The sequence below is a fragment of the Peromyscus californicus genome, unplaced genomic scaffold (genome assembly GCF_007827085.1).
Source record: "Peromyscus californicus insignis strain IS unplaced genomic scaffold, ASM782708v3 Scaffold_10__1_contigs__length_136768540, whole genome shotgun sequence".
NCBI lineage: Eukaryota > Metazoa > Chordata > Mammalia > Rodentia > Cricetidae > Peromyscus > Peromyscus californicus.
Window position 1 is genome coordinate 30152218 of NW_026294391.1, and position 21830 is coordinate 30174047.

The following is a 21830-nucleotide window of genomic DNA, read 5'->3' on the forward strand; positions in this document are numbered from 1 at the left end:
AGAAACTAGGGGTCCTCATCGTTCCTCTGCCTGCTGCGGGAGGGGGCAACACTGTGGGCAGGGTGGCACTATAGGATATTGCCTTGGTTCCCTCTACCTTTTCCCACTGTCAGCATCTCCACCTTCATAGAATAAAAACTAAACCTGGAAAACACAGATCACTTAAACAACTTGTCAAAGTACCCTCATTTAACAGATGGAATTCTGGAGCATGGCTTCCACAGTATTGAATCTTACTTAGAGACCGGGAGAAAATATAAGCCCTCTAAATCCCCTTTCTGGCTCCTTGAGTCAAGCGATGCCTATAGCTGCAAAGTGCTTTACGATATGAAAGCACAGCTCTGCTTTCTTAAAACTTGCAGGAGAATATAGCATTCTTTTCTTTATGACCCAAATTGGATTTTGAATTGTATTCACAATTCTGGAGGTGTGATATTTACAAAAGGCAGATCTGCCGAGCAGAGAGGCTCACTCTGCCATATTAGCCACATTGGAGCTCCAGGGATATATTCCACCTGGCAGGAGGGGTTGAATTTGTTTTGCAAACACCAAGTTATTAATGCTCACAACATTCTAGCTGGAGAAATGAATGGGTAATGTTTTCAGACAGAGTTTTGAGTGGTTGAATTAAGGGGGAGTTGATTGAGAGCAGGAAGCTCATCCAGGTCACATAACAGGCTAAAAGTTGTAGCTGGAGGGAGGTAGTGTATTTAATGAACAGATTGTCATTCCAAAGGCTTAAATTGGTTCTGTTTGGTTTCCATGTTTGCCTTATTATAAAACAGACTTCATACTGCATAGACCCACAAGAATTCTCATACAAAGCTAGTGGGGATGTAAATTGCTTCTAGCACTTTGGAACTCTGGCAGAGTACCACTATTGCATGATGAGCAATTCCCCTTCTAGATGCAGCCACGACAGAAACGGGTTGTATGTTTACCAAAGAAGATGAGCTGGGATACCACACTACTGTATTTATGCTAATTAGAAAATGCCCAAATGCCCATTGGCCCAGCCTGGTAATATAATCCCAGCTATTCTGGAAACAGAGACAGGGGGATGGCAAATTCAAGGGAAGACCAGTATGGGCTACAGAGTAAGTTCAAGGCCAGTCTGGGCAATTTATGAGAGCCTCCTCCAAAGAATAAGTAAAAGGAGGGCTGAAGAGATGGCCTAGTGGCATTGACACTTGCCTCTAGCATCTGTGAGGACCTAAATTCAATCCCTCCACTGAAAAAAGAAAGGGGACTGAAATGTGGTGAAGGTGGTGATGGTATTGCCACAAACCAGGATACCAAGCTACCAATGAGAATGTATGAAGCACTGCTGTGCTGAGCATGGCTGGAACTCATGAAGAATGAGAGTGAAGGGAGGCAAACAGTCGTAAATGTTGATTCTGTCTCAATAACAACTAGAACAGGCAGCACTAATACATACTGTCAGGAGTCAGGCTAGTGGTCACTAGTGAACTGGAAGAGAGTTTCCGGCACAGATAAGAAGGGCTGGCAGGGTTCAGATACTGATCTTGACCTGGGTGCTGGTCACATGGATTTACTTGTTACATTAGTGAAAACTCATTGAACTGCTCACCTGTGGTATGAACACTTACTGGATACAGGTTTCACTTCAATGAAAAGTTAAAATATGGGTTTCTCATATTAAAAATTATATTGTTAAAAGAAATATACCAAAATAAGTATGCTTTCCCTTTAAACAAATTGCTATGAAAAAAAAAAACACTTAAAGGAAATATGCCTCAAAAACAAACATGAGTCAGTCCTTACCCTAAAATTAAAAATTCACATTTTGATCCACTTCCAGCCACTTGCATTCTCTTCCTGACTCACAGATCAGCGTAATTTTGACAGCACCTAAAGAAGAGGAAAATGACTAGGACCCGACGCCTCCAGTCAGAGGCAGAGAGCTCTCCGTTCTTCCCAGGAAGCAGTTCTGACTACCTGCCTCCTACTCAGCTACTGTCTGATAACATAAAGGAAGACTGTGGGTGGTCAAGATTCCTGGTTAAATATTTATCCGAAGTAACCAGAGAGGGGGTAACTTTGGCCTTTACCCAACAGATTCTTGGAGCTGGTGGCAGAGTTTGATTACCAGGCACAGCACATTTAAGAAAGAGAGCAGAGAGTGAGAAGAGCGAGTAGGTACCCTTGTATCCTCTCACTGGAGGACCCTCTAGTCTCAGGTCTAGGTCAAGGGATACGGCATAGGAGGACAGCACTCAGCTGTACTCCTTAGGACTTTAAATGCAGTTGACCTGTGGCCAGATAGTGTGCAGACATAACATACGATGCTCTAAAACAGATTCATAATTTACCAAAGGCAGAAGAGTATGACAGGAACATGGGGGTCTGGCACAAGTGAAGACAGTGGGCTGATGATACAGAATATGAAACAATCAAAATAAGCAACTAACATTTTTAGATTTTCACATACTTTATATTTCCATAATTCCCCAGGGCAACTCACAGTGAGAAGTGTAGATGAAAAAAAATTGAGGCAAAAAAACACTGACTAGCTTCTCTCAATATCCCGGGCTAGAAAATGATAGAGCCCAAACTGCCATCAGTAGAGTATGGCTCTTGAACTCCTGTGCTCTTAATACCTGCATAGGACAATGGCATAGCAAAAGTATCTGTTACAGAATTGGGAAATTGGTGGTGATCTACCCGTGTAGCCACTAAGTAATCAGTATTTCTACTTTAATCTGAGTCTCAGTTCCATGGTTATAAAATGCAAAGGAAGTAATGAAGGCAATTGGAACTACAGTGGTAGTTCCAAGGATTAGTTGGTTTAGGTTATTTAGGCACCCTTTTAATCTCCAACAAAATACTTCCTCATCACAAGTAAAAGGCATGCCTATTGTGGTGAGGCATGCCTGTAATTCTAGAGCTTGGGAGGTTACAGCAGAAATATCAGGAGTTCAGGGTCATCATTGGCTACATAGCCAATATAAGGCCAGTTTGGGCTATGTAGTACCATGTCTCAAAAAACAACCAACCAAAAACCCATGAGGCTTCAACCCTATACAAAGAACCATAGACACGTGAGAAAATCTGGGAGCAGGAGATGTGCTCTTCCCTAGGGAAGAATGCATCAACTGGTTGCCCAGTTCCAAACAATTATTTCTGAAAACAAATATACAAGTAATATTATACAGACTTGACAAGTTATATTTAGGAATATATATGTATATACAAATACATATATGCACACAACAATAATTAGTGTAAAAAGAGACCTTAAATTTGAAGGAGAGTAGGGAGGGTGTATGGGAGGTTTCGAAGGGGGAAAGGGAAGGAAGAAATATTGTAATTAAGCTATAACCTCAAAAATTTTTTTAAGAAGATGTCACCATGTTAAGAAAAACAAAACAAACAAAAACACCCTACAAATAAACATTATTTTGTACATATAGTTCATTGAAGAAAGCTTAGGTTACAATGAAGTAACAAACAGCACCCATAATATCAGTGGTTAATACAGCAAAGGTTTACTTCTTATAGTATGTGTTCATCAGTGAAGTAGAGACTCAAGTATGTACTCAGAGCTTTTGGGGGCTGAGGGCGGGCATTCTGGATCAAAAGCGTCTTAGATGCCCAGTCTAGAATTGATGTGTACCATTTCTGCTCTGACTTATCAATTTAAGTGTTTGCACATTGTACCTAGGCACAGAGAGTCAGGGGATACAGGCCTATGAAGGCCCAGGAAGAGAAGAGTTGGAGATACTTGGGGGAACATTGTTGATGATTACTGCACCTGCTGATGCCAGACCCTGGACAGAAAAGGAGAACAAGAGGTGGCCTCACCCCCAGTCAAAGCAAAGTGGTCTTATCTCCAGTGATAAAATTCTCCCTTTCTGGTGTAGGCGTTGGTAGATTTAGGTGAGAAATTCGTCACTGCCAACTTGAGTGAAGTCACCGTGTGATACAGAAACATTTTTCTTCAGAACATTTTGTTAGTTGTAATGGTGGTAAGCTGATTTCACAATGGAGGAGATAAATAAATCATGCATTCTCCTGAGGGGCAAGAAGGCCCTCTTTTGTTAAAAAAAAAATCACTGAATGAAGACAGTTGGGCATGCTGTCACTTTGTTCAGTGAAAGTTACAAATGGCAGTTTAATGAAAAATGAAACCAGACTTTGGCCTAAACCAAGATGAGGATGGTGAGACCAACCCTTTCTGAGAATGTGTTCCAGTTTGGAAAGGGCTGAATGTGGCTCTTGGCCAACACAAATAATTAGAAAATCCAGAGGAAGCAAAAGGCAACCCAGTCAATCTGCACACTAGGATTAGTTGGTGAAACTCACCACCACCCTGGCTGGCAATGAGCAATCTCAAGGCCATGGGTTTGGGGTGGAGTAGTAGGAAGAGGATCTTTTCCAGTTATTGAGAAAGAAGACACAGGCTTAGGACATATTCAGCCCAGCACTAACACAAGAACTCCAAACAGCCATGGCCCTTCTGGGTTGGGGAGGATGGTAATCTATGGTGTCCTGGCCACTCAATTTTAAGTGGATTTTCTTGCCTTTTGAAACCATAGGGCTCATTTCAAAGGTGAACATCTAGAGAAGAGAGGCTTCCCTTACTAGCCTAGTTTGCCTTCTCTATCTTCTTTTCCCTGGAGAAAGATACTGGGAGACTATTCAAATATTCTCTTCCACCTCAGCCCTCCTCCCACTAACTGTAGCGCCCATTAGCTCTTGCATGCATCAGATCTTACTGTGGTATTGTTAGTTCCCTCATTTCATCTTCTATATAAATGAGATTAATGTTTGTGCTGGATAATTTTATGTCAATGTGACTCAAGCTAAAGTCATCTGAGAGGCGGGAACCTCAATTAAGCAAATGCCTCCATAAAATTTGGCTGCAGGCAAGCCTGTAGGGGCATTTTCTTAATTAGTGATTGACAGGGGAGGGCCCAGCCCACTGTGGGTGATGCCATTCTTGGGCTAGTGGCCCTGGGTTCTACAGGAATGAAGGCTGAAAAATCCATGGGAAGCAAGCCAGTAAGCAGCACCCCTCCATGGCCTCTGCATCAGTTCCTGCCTCTAGGTTCCTGCCCTGCATGGGTTCCTGTCCTGGCTTCCTTTGATGATGAACAGCAATGTGAAAGTGTAAGATGAATAAACCCTTTCCTCCCCAAGTTACCTTGTTTTGTTACGATGTTTTGTTGTAACAATAGAAACCCTAACTAAGACAGTGTTCTTATAAAAGAGGACCCAAAGAATTCCCTTACCCCTTCTACTATGTCAAAAAATCGGTAAGAGATAGCCTACGAACCAGAAAACAGAGCCCCACTAACTCCAAAGCTGCTGGTGCCATGGTCTTGGAGTTTCTAGCATTTAGAACTGTGAGAAATAAATTTGTCATTTAGAAGTATCCATTCTAAAATTTCTTAGCCCCAGTGATCTAAAATAGCCACCAACTGCTATCTACCAAACTAGTTCTCCTCAAACTTTAACATGTTTATGAATCATCTAGAAGTCTTGCTAAGAACAGGGATATAGCTCAGTGGTAGAACCCCTGTGTATGCATCCACAATCCCTGAGTTCAATGGCAAGCACTAGGAGGGAAAATGTCTCGTTAAAATGCAGATTCTGCTTCAGCAGATTTGGAGTAATGCTTGAGATTCTGCATTTCTGCCATAAAACACTGGCTGGTGCTCCTAGTTTATGCTTCCTACTCTTCTGGAAGAGGTACTACATTACCCTGGCTTATGCTTTCACACCCTCTTGCTGTCTGTGGCAGCAGCCTCCTAACATATGCCTCAGTCTTGCAATTGTAAATGGTCTCATTGACCTCCCAAATCACTCCCCACCACCATTCCCTCTCATGTGCAGGATCCAGCCAAGACTCCTTGGCATGGCATTCAGAGCGCTTTGGGAATCTGTCCTCAACCTGGGCCCCCATGTGAATCCTCAATTCTACTTGGAATCTTCATACATTCTTCTTAGACTGTGCCTACCCTTTCCCATTGCTTTATTTTTATGTTTGCTCTACATCTTGCTTGACATCCTTGCCCTTCAAAAGGCCATTTAATTTTTGAATCATACACTTTTCTCAAGGGTAAACTAGAACTCTGTCTCTTCTTTGAATGCCCTTCTGCCTCTGCTCTGTAAACTCTGCACTGTGTGACAATCCCAGGATGCCAGGCAGCAGTCATAGCTCCTTTCTGCCCACAAATTCCCATAGCCCTAATTTGTCTGCAACTGTCATTCATAACCTTGTAATTTTAGTCGTCAACTAGAACCTAAGTGCCCAGAGAGCAAGACCTGCAGCTTGCTCTGCTCTCTATGTTGTTCACACCTGTTTCTGGCTAGAGTAGATGTGTTTGACAAGCAAAGTCCGACCAGACCCTAGTGGCAACTCTAAACTGCGCAAAGACGTATCGTTCCTAATATGAACCCCGAGGTAGAACAGGATAACATCCCCCAACTCAAAGGGAAGCTGTCAGAAACTCACACATCCAACATAGCTGAGGCAGGGAAGAGAAAAGTAGAAAGAGGTAAGCTTTTAAATGTCTGGGGCCAGAAGTAACACACCTCACATAATCAATTGACCCATACTAGTTTCCTGTCTCAAACTTCAGTGCAAGGAAGGCTGGAAAACTTCCAGCTTCACTGAAAGGAAGGCTGATATCTACTATACAATACATCCCAGTATATATGAATAGATCTATACAACTAGTAGTTAGTTCTTGATTGATAGTTCAAGTCTCTTTTTCCAAACTTTCTGTAGCTGGATTAGATCTTTCTTAAAAGTGGATGACCAAGACCATAGTAGATATTGTTCCCAATTTCTATTCTCAAACCCCTTCCCTCTCCAGCCTCAGCTTCCTTTCCCTGCACAAATTTCCAACCAACATATTTAATTTACTTGTTTTGTTTATTGTCTATCTCCTCCCAGAAACAGAAGCTAACTTTCATGAGGGTTAAGCTTTTAAAAGTTATTTTTGTTGTTCCCATGTCCCCAGTGTCTAGATATGCTTAATTAGGGTTTCTATTGCTGTGAAGAGAAAATATGACCATGGCAACTCTTATAAAGGAAAATATTTAATTGGGGCTGGCTTACAGTTCAGAGGTTTAGTCCATTATTATTACATGGGAAGCATGATGGCATGCAGGCAGACATGGTGCTGGAGAGGTAGCTGAGAGTTCTATATCTGGATCCTCAGGTGGCAGGAAGGAAGAATAAGACACTGGACCTTGCTTGAACATCTGAGACCTCAAAGCCCACTCCCTGTGACATACTTCCTCCAACAAAGCCAGACCTACTCCAACAAGGCCACATCTCATAATGTGTCATTCCCTATGGACCTATGGGGGCCATTTTTATTCAAAGTACCACAAGATGTGCACCTGGCACGTATCTGACATTCAATAAATAACTGAAAATGAAACCAGGGCTGATGACAAATGCCTGTAATCCTAGTACCTGGGTGGTAGATATAGGAGGATTGGGAGTTTAAGGCCATCCTTGGCTATAGAGCAAGTTGGAGCCAGCCTGAGCTACATGAGAACTTGTCTCAAGAAAACTAGAATAAGATAGGATAAAATAGAAATAACTAGTGGACAACTAAACCTGTGAATTGGGGATTCATAAGAGGGGAAGCAGTGATTAATTTTGTTTTTCTTTTAACCAAGTGCCTCCTTGAATGACTTAACCTTGCTTGAGTAGATGCTCAAATCAAGCATGTATGCTGACTGCTAAAATTGAACTTTCCCTAGATTCCTTACTATGGCTATCTATACACTCAAGAGTAGGATGATGGGAGACTAAAGTGAAAGATACTGGTGCCAGGAACTCCCCTCTCTTCAGTTTATCTCTTGATAGACTGTGTACCCAGTAAAGACTCAGGAAGTCACTGGAAAGCACACTGCCAAATAGTTTCTGGGGACACTGCTGCTGTGCCTCCACCTGAAAAGAGAAAGCTTAAAAGCATAAGTTATTTTCCAAGTCTCCAGTGTTATCGTCCGTCCCCCCCTCCCGCCCCTGGGACAAGAGGTGGCACTCAGGAATAGCTCCAGTCCCCTGCTTTGTGCTTCGCTCTCCTGGCTCTTCACTCCATGAAGTAAAATGTGATAGTAGCATAATTTCTGTAGCTTTTCTAAGAAATTCCTCTTTGCTGGCCCATAAAAGGACTCTCCTGGATTCCTGCCATTGGCCATGGAGCTTTAACACATTGTTGTTGGCTCAGCTGGGGAGACAAGATGAGTAAAATGTTCTCCAAACTCCTGTGGAAACACACAGCAAGTGTTTCCAACCATACTGTATTATTTGACCGAAAATATTTTCCCCGTTATTTGCCAACCCATGTGTTACTTCTCTCAGAACTCCAAGTGACCCTCCTTTCTCAGACCCACAGCTGTTGGCTTACTAAGAGGGTCCTAAGGCTGAGGGCCACCACTCACTAGGTCAGTGACCTTTGGTAAGTTAATGCTCATTTCTGGATCTCATTTTCATGTGTCATGTAAAAGAAATACCAGAACAATGTATCTCCAACTTTAATTGTATGAAAGCATTTGGATGACTTGTTAAGCCTAAGGGCTGGACCCCAACCCTAGGCTTTCCAATTCAGTAGGTTTAGGGTTTGTACCTCTAACAAGTAAGACATAGGGTACTTGTTTCAGAGACTACTCTGAAAGTCCTGTAGTAGATGAACCTAGAGGGTTTTGTAGGGTGTTCTTTTAATGAGTTTATAACCAGTCAGTCTGAGTCAGGGCTCTTTGGGTGCAAGTGACAGAAACTTGACTCAACTAGGTTAAGTAAGAAAGGGAATTTATCAGATCTTATGTCTGGGAATGACATAGGTTTGATGGATTCTGATTACAGGAATTCGAATTATCTTATTGGAGGTTTTTTTTTTTCACTTTCTTTCTCATTCCCTAGCCCCACCCCATCTCAATGTCCTTCTATGCGAAGGCTTCTTCCATGCTAAGCACCATAAGGCATGGCTGCAAATACCTCCAGCTTATATGATCCCAGATGGTAACCACAGAAAAGAAAGAGAACCCCGACTTTCTGTCCTAGGGACAGACTCTGATTCCGATTTGCCTAGTCTGGTGAAGGTGAAGGAATTGAAGCACGGGCTAAGCTCAGAACACACACTTGCTCTGAAGCTGGGGACTACCTTACTGTGATGGGCCACACTTTTCTCAGACTATAATCTCTGTAACTGTCTTATCTAGTGCTCTTCTCTTTTTCCTTTTTGTCTATCCTCCAAGTCGAATGTTGGGCTAAAACTCATCATATCTACCATCTCTTAACAGTCTTGTGTGCTTACAAAGCTCATTACAATCCTCCTTCGGCTCTGAAAGCACAACCATATTATCCTTTCTTCTCTCAAAGTAAGATAAATTAATTTCAAGTTAAATATTGTTTAGTCTTTTTCAGCAAGTGTTCCTGTGATGGCTGATCTTGCTTGTCACATCATGCTGGACACATCTGGGAAGAGAAAAACCTCATTTGAGGAATTGCTTCTATGAGAATGGTCTGTGGGCATGTCCGTGGGGCATTTTCTTAATTGCTGAGTGATATAGGAAGACCCAGCTCTCTGTGGGCAGCACCATCCCCAGGCAGGTGGGCCTGGGACATATAAGAAAGATGGCTAACATGAGCTTAGAAGCAAGCCAGTAAGCAGCTTTCCTACATAATTCCTGTCTCTGCTCCTGCTTGAGTTCCTTCCCTGACTTCCTTCAATGATGAACTGTGATGGGAACAAATAAACTCTTTCCTCTCCAAGTTGCTTTTGGTCAGTGTTTTATCACAGCAACGGTAGGCAAACTAATAGTCACTTTTTTGATCATTTCATAAGGATTACATTTTGTTTTGTTTGTAAAGAAATTTAAACATTTCTCTCCAACCCCAGCCTGCAGAACAATGGCTTATTTTCAGCAGAGTACCCAATCAGGAGACCTGGATTCTTTGTTCTTATTAACATATATTATTATGCATCACAGTGGATTTTCGTTCATGTAAGTAATGTGTTTGGTAAGATTCACCCCCATTACCCTCTCTTGTCCCCTTCCCACTCTTGCTGATTCCCTTCCTCATCCCAACAAGCCCCCCCCCCACCTTCTACTTTCATGTCCCTTTTTAAAAACCAAGAGTTTCATTAGGGTTGCTTACAAGAGCATGAGTGGGGGATTCATTGATAGGAGCCTGAGCACCTCACCAGTAGTTAGACCACTAAAGAAAATCTCTCGACGCAAACCGATGGGTGAACCGCGCTATAAAAGTTGCCTTAAATATAAACTGTCAGCAGAGAAAAACAATGACATCATGAAGTTTGCAGGCAAATGGACGGATCTAGAAAAAATCATCCTGAGTAAGGTAACCCAGACTCAGAAAGACAAACATGGTATGTATTCACTCATAGGAGGATACCAGATGTGGAACAAGGATGACTGGACTGCTACTCACATCACCAGGGAGGCTACCTAGAAAACAGAACCCCAAGAAAGACATGGGGATAGCCCAATGATGGAGAAATGGAAGAGATCTACATGAACAGCCTGGACATGAGTGGGGGTAATGAAGGGCGAGGGTCGAGGGAAAGAGAGCTTGGGGGAGCGGGAGATCCCAGCTGGATCAACAACAGAGAGGGAGAACAAGGAATAGGAGACCATGGTAAATGAAGACCACATGAGAATAGGAAGAAGCAAAGTGCTAGAGAGGCCCACAGAAATCCACAAAGATACCCCCACAACAGACTGCTGGCAATGGTCGAGAGACAGCCTGAACTGACCTACTCTGGTGATGGGATGGCCAAACACCCTAATTGTTGTGCTAGAAACCCCATCCAACGACTGAGGGATCTGGATGCAGAGATCCATGGCTAGGCCCCGGGTGGATCTCTGGGAGTCCAATTAGTGAGAAAGAGGAGGGTTTATATGAGCGAGAATTGTTGAGACCAAGGTTGGATAAAGCACAGGGACAAATAGCCAAACGAATGGAAACACATGAACTATGAACCAATGGCTGAGGGGCCCCCAACTGGATCAGGCCCTCTGAATGGGTGAGACAGTTGATTGGCTTGATATGTTTGGGAGGCATCCAGGCAATGGGACCAGGTCCTGTGCTCATTACATGAGTTGGCTGTTTGAAACTTGGGGCCTATGCAGGATCGCTTGGCTCGGCCTGGGAGGAGGGGACTGGACCTGCCTGGACTGTGTCTACCAGGTTGATCTCAGTCCACGGGGAAGGCTTTGTCCTGGAGGAGGTGGGAATGGGGGGTGGGCTGGGGGGAAGGTGAGGGGGGCGGGAGGGGGGAGAACAAGGGAATCCGTGGCTGATATGTAGAACTGAATTGTATTGCAAAATAAAAAAATAAAAGAAAATCTCTCTCCATCCTCTAGTAACATTGCTCGATTCACAGAAAAGGGCAGAGCCTGTGGAGTGCCTTCCCCCTTGATGACAGGATGTTGAGAGGACCCAGTCTTGCACAGCAAGCTTGGGTTCTTTGTAGTAAGCACTCACTCTTGGGGAACGTCCATTTATTTCCTTACTTGTTAAAGAACTGGAATGACCTACTGAGTGGCACCTAGACTTAAACACTGGGCTCACCTGGGGAACTTAAACATTGATGCATGAGCCCATCCTCAGAGAATTTGGGGGTATCTATGCTGGGGTTATCTACATTTTAAAGCACTCTAGGTAATTAGAACTACTAATTAGGTAGAGCTTATGTTTTTCAAGAAATCAATACAACCCTAACTTCCAAGCTCACTGAATGTAGCATCTACCACAGAATTCACCAAACCCATCTTGTGAGTTACTGATAAGGTCGTTTTCTGGCTAGTCTAACAATTTACTTTTCCTTTTTGTTTCTGGCCTAAACTGACCAAGAATCTTCAGAAGTTTCTCGGTGTATTTCAAAATAGTCAAAGTCCTTGAACCCACCATGAAGACATAAGAATCCTAATTTCAAGAGAGTTAATACCATACTCGGTGAGTTTTCTGAGGACAGAAGCTTTGTTCAGCACCCATGACAATAAGCAAGAAATGTCACCAGCTAAGATCCCCCTCACCTCTTCATCCTCTTTTATAAGAGCAAAAGTTCTTTTGTTATTTGCTTATGACAGTTATGGATATAACTTGTTGTTAGTTAACAGAACTGTGTGAGTCAGACATGTTTGCTCATATCTCTAATCCCAGCACAAGGGAGGCTGATGAAAGACAATCACCATGAGTTCAAGGCCAGCCTGGGCTACAAAGTGAATTCCAGTTCAGCCTGGGCTAGAGTACCTCAAAATAAACAAAGAACAACAACAAAAAAAAGTCTGAACTTTGGACTTCTTACTACTTCAAGTGTGGTACTAGGGATAGCCCCTGGGAGGCGGTTAGAAATGCATAAACTCAGGTCCTAGTCTAGCCCTATTACATAGAAATTTATATTTTAATAAGATCCTCACTGCACATGAAAATATGAGAAATTCTGTTGTAGACACTTTATACAATGACTTCTTACATCTTTTTTTTTTAAATTGGCTAAGGAGAATATTGACACATTATCCTGACTTTTTTCTCTCCTCAAAACAAAACTTTTGAGACAGTATCCCATTTTTCTTAGGCTAGTCTCAAATTTCCTGTATAACCAAGGATCAAACCCAAGGCAGTGTGCATGCTGCACAAACACTCTACCAATTGAGCTACATCCCCAACCCTTTAAAACAAATTCTTAAAACTTTCAAAGCTTAACTAGAACTTCTAATTAGATAAGTGCAATTTAAACTCAGTTCTGGAGGCAGAATACCAGATCCAGTGCTTGAGTGAACCACTCTCTCTCCCTAGTAATGGATTTCCCTACTTGTAAAATGGAGATATTAACAGTACACAAGATTATTGTGAGAATGAAATGGTATGGTTCATCTGGAACCTTGCTATCAGAGTATGGTTTCCAACTCAGTAGTAACTGCATCATCTGGGTGCTTGATAACAATTCAAAATATGCATTTCAATAAAATTGTTATGTGATTCTTTTTTTAAAAAAAATGTTCTGTGTGGGGCTGGAAAGATAGCTCAGTACTAAGAGCTTAAATAGTTTTCGTTTTCCCTGATTTGGAGGGAACGCTCATCCCTACACTCTCAATTTTCTCATTTTAAATCATATGCTTTATTTATCTTTCCAGAAAGTGAGTCTGTGGAATTAGAGGACTAGAGGGCATAAGGCTGTTCCTTGGAGGCCCCAGGGACAATGTGTAAAACTATTGGTTACACCCCTTCTGAAGCAACAAGCTTCTCTTTGTCAATGTGGAGTTCCTTTGTGTCCTCAACCATGGCTTTTGTACAAAGAAAATATTATTCAGAGGCTAATTTTGTTCTTGGAAATAATATTCAATTCAAACTAAATCAACAAATTTTAAAGCTGAGATTGTTCTTAAATTTTTAAGTTCAAATCATAAATTCAACTATTTGCCTTATAAATACAGTTGAATTTTATCAAAAATTTACAGGGACTGTAATAATTATGTTCTTTAAAACAATTTAAACCACACTTATACATACATGCCACATGCTTAATTTCTTAAGTACATCCATTGTTTCCCAACAACTTCTTCAAGAATGTCACTGACTCTAATAAAGCTAAAAAAAATAGTTAATAAATTAGCCTTCTAAGTGAGTTCTTTCAAATGTTGTAATATTTTTGACAAGTATGGTAAACTGGTTATTGCAAACCCAAATTAATTGCTCACATGCACATTTTCAGTTAGGAACATAAGGCTAATGAGTTAGATAACCAAATAGTTAAAATTAGACATTAAATTAGACATTAGAGCAAATAAACACAAAGAATTCCCACATGTAACACAAAAATAGAAACACTATCCATCTGACACAATTGCTTATCTCTATATTTACCTATAGATCTTCTTTGTATTTAAAGTAGTGGCTCAAAGCAGAGTATAATTTTTGCCTTGTAGGGTGCACCAGGATGTGTCTGGAGATATTTTTGATGTTATAACAAAGGTGGGGGAGGAGGACTAGCATCTAATAGTATGCTACTAAATATCCTGTGGTGCACAGGTGTTGTGGTAAAGGAACGCTGCCCTTCTCTTTTTCTAATTGCTGAAATTAACTAACAACAAATAAATAGGCAAAAAGGCACATGAATGTATTAATGTGCAAAAGGGAAAAATTCAGGGAATAAATCACAAGAAGTTGATCACCCACTCTCAACAATATTTAGGGAACCAATGGGGATTATAGACAATTTTTAGAACAATAGTAATGTATTTCTTAGGGGTTCTTGATGGACTTAGAGAACACAGAACAGCCTGAGACAAAATCTACTTGGCCCCCGAAGAGAAAATGTCTGTAAGTGCTTCTCTTTAGACTACCAAATATGATTGAAGTAGAAGACAATGGTGTATGTCTGAAGAAACACATGCAGAACCAGTAGTAGAGCTAACAAGTCCGGAAAGGTTATAGAATAAACCATTAGGCTATTTTCACCTGATGATGATGTCAGCTCTGGATGTTTCAGTTACTTTTCCCTCAGATCAAGACATTTGTCTTTAAGCATTTTTATTATAAAATGGTTATTATAAAATTATTATATTTTTCTGTATCTGTAATGAACAATCCAAAAAATGAAAATTTAAAAGTTAGCCAGATACGCTGTCATTGTAGCAGTTGGGAGGTAAAGACAGGAGGATCAGGAGTTCAAGCTCACTCTTGGTTACATAGCAAGTTTGAGGCCAGCTTGAACTACATGAGACCCGGTCCTAGCCCTTCCCCTCCCAAATTACACTTCCAATAGCAACCGCTAAATAAATAAATAAATAAATAAATAAATAAATAAATAAATAAATAAAATGAAAGCAAGAAATAGAAAGTGCAGGTCTGAAAACAGCAAAATATTCTTGAAAGAAAGTAAATACATGTCCACACAACCATGTCAATGGACTGGAAGAGTCAATCTTGTTAAGAAGGCAATGGCCCTCAAACAGACATTAAAATGCTATCCCTATCAAAATCTAGACTCATACAGAAATGTAAACGACTCAGCACACACTCCATGAAACAATCTCCAATAAAAGAGCAAATCTGAACTAAAATTTTACAATCTCAAAACTTACGACAAAGCTACATCAACCAATGCAGTCTGGTAATGACATAAAGTCAAAAGAATAAGTCGGTGGAAGATAATTTGTAGTCTGGAAGGAAATTCCTATACTTACAGCCAGTTGATTGTTAGGAAACTAGCCAAAATAATTCAATAGGCAATTTTAAAGATTACTTTAAAAACAAACAAACAAAACAAAATTGTGCTGGTATGGCTGGATATGAACATGCAATAAGAATTAATTTGGATCCTTACTTTATATCATGTAACTGCAAATGTATCAAAGAACTAAATGTAGGAACTAAAAGCCAAAAGTATTAAAGCTCTTAGAAGAAAATAGAGACTTAATTCTTTTCAGACTTTTTTTTTTAGGGTTTTTTTTTTTTTTTTTTTTTTTTTTTGGTTTTTCGAGACAGGGTTTCTCTGTGTAGCTTTGCGCCTTTTCCTGGAACTCACTTGGTAGCCCAGGCTGGCCTCGAACTCACAGAGATCCGCCTGGCTCTGCCTCCCGAGTGCTGGGATTAAAGGCGTGCGCCACCACCGCCCGGCTCTTTTCAGACTTTTAAAAAACATTTATTTGTTTGTTTGTTTGTTTAACTTAATTGTGTGTCTATGCCACAAGTCATGTGTGGAGGCCAGAAGACAAACTTGGAGGAGTCAGTTTTCTCCTTCCACCTTGTGAATTTCAGGGATCAACTGATCAAGATGTCCAGATTCACAGCAAGTGCCTGTATCTACTGAGCCATCTTGCCAGGCCAAATCTTCCCAGTCTTGAACTTGGCAATGATTTCTTTGATATAAAACCAAGAAGTACAAGCAACAACAATAAAATACTATATACATTAGATTTCATTAAGGTTATAAACAATTGTACTTTAAAGGAGATAAATAAAATGAGAGGATAGTACATAAAATGAGAGCAAATAGTTTCAGATCACATATCTTGAAAGGGGTTTATATACTAAAAATAGAACTCTGACAGCTCAATAATAAGACAGCTTAATTCAAAAGTGGGCAAAGGATCTGACTGGACAGTTCTTCAGAGAATAACTAATGAGCATAGAGACAGTTGTTAATCATCATTAATAATCAAGAAAATGCAAATCAAACCCATAGTAAGGAACCATTTCATGCTCACTGGCATGGCTATGATTAGGAGAGATAATCATGACTAACAGCGAGGCTGTTGAGAAATTGAAACCTTCATGCATTACTGGTAGGTAAGATACAGTAGCTGCTTGGAAATCACTTTGGAGATTCCTTAAAAAGCTTCACATATAGGTACCATACAGTCAAGCAGTTCTAGGCCTTGATTTATAATTAAAGAAATGTGAACATACATTCACACTAAAACTTGCATTTGTAGATTCATGGAAGCCTTATTCATAACAGCCCCAAAGTAGAAACAGTCCAAATGTCCATCAACTGATGAGTGGATAAACAAAATATAACACACCCACACAATTTGGCTACATAAAGAAACAAAGGTGATCAAAAAAGATAATTCAAATTGTAATACTCTGCACATTGATATTTCTCTTTAGATTATTTCTACAGAGGTGCAAGGCATTTGCCAAGTGTGGGGGGGGGGGCGGGTATTGCTGTATAATTAGCATTTGGTTCACATGTCCAAACTATCGCACATCAAAAATCTTGCTTCAAATAAAATAATGTTGTGTTGATGAGTAATATCTTTCAGATATCCCCGTCTTCTTCAGATATCCTCCCCACTTCTCAAAGAAGAATGAGTCTTGAACTTTTCATGTCTTCTTAGATGTGTACTTGTGAGTTAGTTTGTTTGTTTATTTTGTTTTGGTCCAGCATCTTTAACAGCCCAGGTGGGCCTCAAATTCAGTATGTAGCTGAAGATTACCTTGAACCTCTACTTTTGGGTGCTCGAATTATGAAATTATACAGTCCAGGGATTGAATTCAGGGTCTCATGCATGCTATACAAGTAGTCTATTAATAAAATTGCATCCTCAATCCAGGAAGGACCACTTGTATAAAAGGAAAGAATATTAAAATTGAAAAGAGAAGACTTATGCAAGGAAGAGGTACAGGGGAATACATTGTTTTCTACATTTCCCAAGTTGCCCTTTTCTTTTCCATTATTTTGGTACTTTCAAAAATGTTTTCCTTTCTTTTCCTTTCTTCTGTTTAAATGTTCTCTTTATTTTTGTTTTCTTTCATAAACTGTCTTTGCATTGGCCTTTTAGATGAAAACATTCCATGGCAGGCAGAGTGTTTATTGGCTGTTTGGCATAGCTAGTAAGTAAGGGCTGATGCCCACCCAAAACTGAGATATTATGTCTTCCTTCTTATATCAAGTTGTTCCTTTGGACATCTATGCATTGATTCAGTAGGTGTTCATTTACCTACCCACTTCAGGTTCCATGCTGGGCTTGAGGAACACAAAATGAGAGTTCTCCCTAGCCTGAAAGGAACAAATAGTTTGGCATTTTTCATCATCACCCCTTGAAGGGTAATATACCTTTATTTCCTATTAATTTCCCCCTTCCTCTCCTCATGTCTCCCAATTTTAATTCTACAGACGTATTACCTATCTGTGTGTTTGTGGCTCTTTGGAGGCCACCCACCATTATCATATCTAAAATTTGGTCCCTTTCCTGGTACTCAATTTGCCTCCTTGGGAGTCTTTTTACTTTCATTGGGAATGCATAATTTGTTGATGAAGTCCAGAGGAGATAACAAAATGATGTGACATTGTCAAGGCACAGAGAACTGTATCAGAGCTCCAAACAAGAAGGCCTTAAGTACAAAACTACTTAAATGCCAAAAGCCTGGGTTCTTGGATTTTAGCAGAAAAATTAAAATCAACGTCTTTAGTTCCTAAGCATTCACAAAAATATCCTTCTTTCCTTTCTTCTTTCTCTTCCTTCCCTTCATTCCCCTTTTCCTTCCATCCCTCCCTCTCTTCCTCCCTCTCCTTCTTTCTTCTTCCCATCCTCTCTTCCTCCCTATATTAGTTACTTTTCTACTGCTATATGACAAAACACCATGACCAAGCCAACTGAGAAAGTGTTTCAGAGGGTTAGACTCCATGATAGCTGAGCAAAGACACAGTGGCAGGTAACTGGAGCAGCAACTAAACATTAGCTAAGAGCTCACATCTCATAAGCTGGAAGAGAGCACACGGGGAATGGCATGGGCATGAGTGTTTTGAAACCTCTAAGCCTGCCTCCAGTGACACACCTCCTAATCCTTCCTAAACAGTTCTACCAGCTGGGGACCAAGCATTCAAACATATGATCCTATGGGGGCCATTCTCATTCAAACCACCACATTGCTTTCTTCTCTTCCTCCCATGTTTCCATCCTCTCTTCCTTCCATCCATCCCTTTTTCCTCTATCCCTCCCTTCCTTTCTCCTTTCCTTCTTCCCTCCCCTTCTTCTTCCCATCCTCACTTTCTCCCTCTCTTTTATCTCCCATCTTCTTAACCTCTGTTTTTTCCTTCCTTTCTCTTTTCCCTCCCACCCTCCCATCCCATCTTCCCCTCTTACTCTACAAGTTCTTCATGAGTAACTGTTAAGTGCCAAGCACTAATTCTTCTCTTAACCATGTGTTTTATGGTCTGAATGCTCCTTCCTTCTCTTCATCTCAGACCCTGGGCTTTCTAATTCTGTCCTAAAGTAATTATTTCAAGTCTTTTGTCTACACTTCTGCTTAAATGAGTAATAAAAGATGAAAATGTTGTCTTTCTGTGGTGAGACTTCTCATTATTTTCCTTAGGTAAATATGTTACTTTTCTTTTGGATGACAATGGATAGAAAGGAAGTAGTGACAAGACTTTGCTACCCAGCTTACCTTGTAGCTGGGTTTGACCAATGCAATGTAAAGGGAGGTTGCTGGACAGAGCAGTCGTGAAATCCCTTTAGAAGCTGATAGAAATTATCACATGCCTTTTGCATGCTCTTCCTTTCCTGTTTTCTGGGATTAACAGATGGCCTGAGCTCCAGCAGCCATCTTGGATGCTAAGCAGAGCTTGCAAATGGAATGTGTATTCATGCCTAGGATAATAAAGTAAATAGACAAAGGGACCCCAGTTTCTGGTGACCATGAAACTTCCTTAGCAACACTGGACTGCAACACCAACACCTTTTAACCACTGCTTTTGGAGCTTCTTTCTTTTTCTTTCCAATCTAATATTAAACCTTTCAGTGATGGCACTAGCATTTCAACAGGTATTAAAAGTTTAACCTAAAGGAATGTAACGGGCCAGGTGTAGTGATAGACAACTGGAATCCTAGTGTTTGGGAGGTGGAGACAGTACAATTAGAGTTCAAGGCCAGCCTTGGCTACATAGTGAGTTCTAGTTCAGCCTGAGCTAATTGAAAAGTGAAAACAGAAACAGAAAAGAGAAAGAAAAAAAAGTCCCAAAGTTTCAGGTAGAAAGCAACAGTGAGGATTTTGAGGTAGGCTTTCTTTGAGATGTAGGCCCCATATATATAAAATTAGGAACTATGCTTTGTAATTGTCTTCTACCTTGGCAACTCTGCAATGCTACTCAGTCTGTAAAATACCATTGAAAATGCTACTAGCTTATACAGCTATTCACTTAAATGATCATGAATTCTTTCAAATGAAATTAAAAAATTTAAAAGTAAGTATATAAGTGTTTAATAACCCCATTTGATTTTTACAAAAACCCCTATATCTTCAAAACTGCAATATAGACTTATATTTATGTACTCTTTTCTTTTCTTCTTCCTTTTTTTTTGCTTTTTTGAGACAGGGTTTCTCTGTGTAGCTTTGGAGCCTGTCCTGGAACTCACTCTGTAGCTGAGGCTGGCCTTGAACTCACAAAGTTTCGCCTGCCTCTGCCTCCTGAGTGCTGCAATTGAAGGTAGGTGCCACCACCACCCGGATCCTTTCTTTCTTTTTACTCATTTCTGAGGTAAAGTTTTATGTAGCCCAGTCTGGCCTTGAACTCACAATGTAGCCAAGGGTGATCTTGAACCCCACCTCAACCCTCTTGCTTCTGCTTCCCCAGTGCTGGGATTACAGATGTACATTATCATGCCCAGTTGTATTCAGAGATCAAACCCAGGACTTCATGAATGCTAAGCAAGTACTCTCCCAACTGAACTACAACCCCAACCTGTGTCTGGACACTCTTGGAATCTGTGTTTTCTGTTTGTTTCCCCTGCTAAGGGAATAAAAATCTAGAAGTGGACTTGGATAAACCGCAAGTATCTTAACATACACATGCACACAGTAGAATGTAATCCAGGAAGTAAATTGGTGCCTGGAGTGCTCTTGCTCTAACAAGAAACTATCACTGCTTAGTCATAGGGTTGGAAAACATCAATCCTATCAACTCGGAAACTATATGTAAGAATCCCAGTGGCTAAGAAAATATGAATCATGAGGGCTGGGAAAAGGAAAACTGGATTGCATTTATACGATATTAAAAAACTATTATGTGTGTGGGTGCCTTACACATCATTTGATACTGAGTTATGTCTACAGATAGAGCCTCCCAGGACAAGTAGTTAAAAATGTTTTCTTACTTAACCTCTAAGAACATGAGAGCCAATGTGAAGCTGTAATTCCAAGGCTGGATTTCTAATCTCTGCTCTCATTTCAAACACATGTTAATTCACCCAAACACAAGGTCATTTATCCATCTATAAAATTATATCCTAAATATTCAAGTTTTCCGAACAGTGCAACTGAGCTGCCAAACACCTTGAATTACCAATGAAAAAAAAAATCTCTCCTTCACAGGCGTTGCAAAAGCCACGGGCAGAGCTTCTCACTGAAATTTGGCTCATCACATTTTCCAGAAATGCCCCCAAATGTTTATTTTGGTTAAAGGGATAAAAATTGCTTGCTGGTTACTATAATGTGTGCTTCTGTCAAACTGAATACCAGCCCTTGAGACTTTCTTACTGCACAGTCATGAGTAAGGAGCAGCAAACCCATAGACGAGCTCAGTGCTTGTGAATGTGTATCTACAGTCCCAGTAGAGGGTCCCAAAGCCAGAATCGAAACAGTCAACACCTGAAAACTAGGTAACTTCATGTGTAACATCAGCTTCTCTCAAACAAAGCAAAACAGCTCAAACAAACAAAACTCTAGAAGATGGTAGTAAGTAGGAAGTTGTATGGTCAGGATCTGTAGCAGATAGGTTTGAGACCAAATATTACCTTAGTGGGCAGGATCTCAACCGGAAATAGAAGGCATGCACAGCTGAAATTTGTAATGACCAGTGACCAAAAAATCCTAGATGGAGGTATGGGCAGGGTTGAGGGAGCCAAACAGACATGTCAGAGTACCCAGGAACATGGGAAACACTTGCTCTCCCTGATGCAGAAAGGGAAGAGGATAAAACTACATTATGAGCTCCCAGTAAGAGCTGGAGCTATGGACAGGGGACACATTATAATTGTAAAGGGAGACCAACTTCCCCCACACCCAGTGTCTTCCAATCTCCTGTGGTGACCCCCATTGGCCAAATCCAAACAGAATCCAAAGGTTAAAGGCAAACGGGTCTGGGACACAGAGCAGGGACCCAGATGGGACAAGATTAAGGTAAGAAGGGAATTAAGATAGAATATCAGCGTGTCACGATACGCAAAAGAATGGAAACAGTGTCAATCTCCAAACTTTGACTTGAGGTTTCAATGAAACAATGCATGTATAATATGTATCGCAGGCCTGTCACAAGAAGGGTCAATTAATGATAGCTAGTGGACTTTTGTTTGCCTGCTTGTTTGTC

General features: G+C 40.7%; 1 pseudogene; it reads left to right on the forward strand.

Annotated features, from left to right (window-relative positions):
* The first annotated feature begins 6418 nt into the window (after positions 1-6418).
* The window catches only part of LOC128114095 (abl interactor 1-like), a 34165-nt pseudogene continuing 18753 nt past the window's right edge, over positions 6419-21830 (forward strand).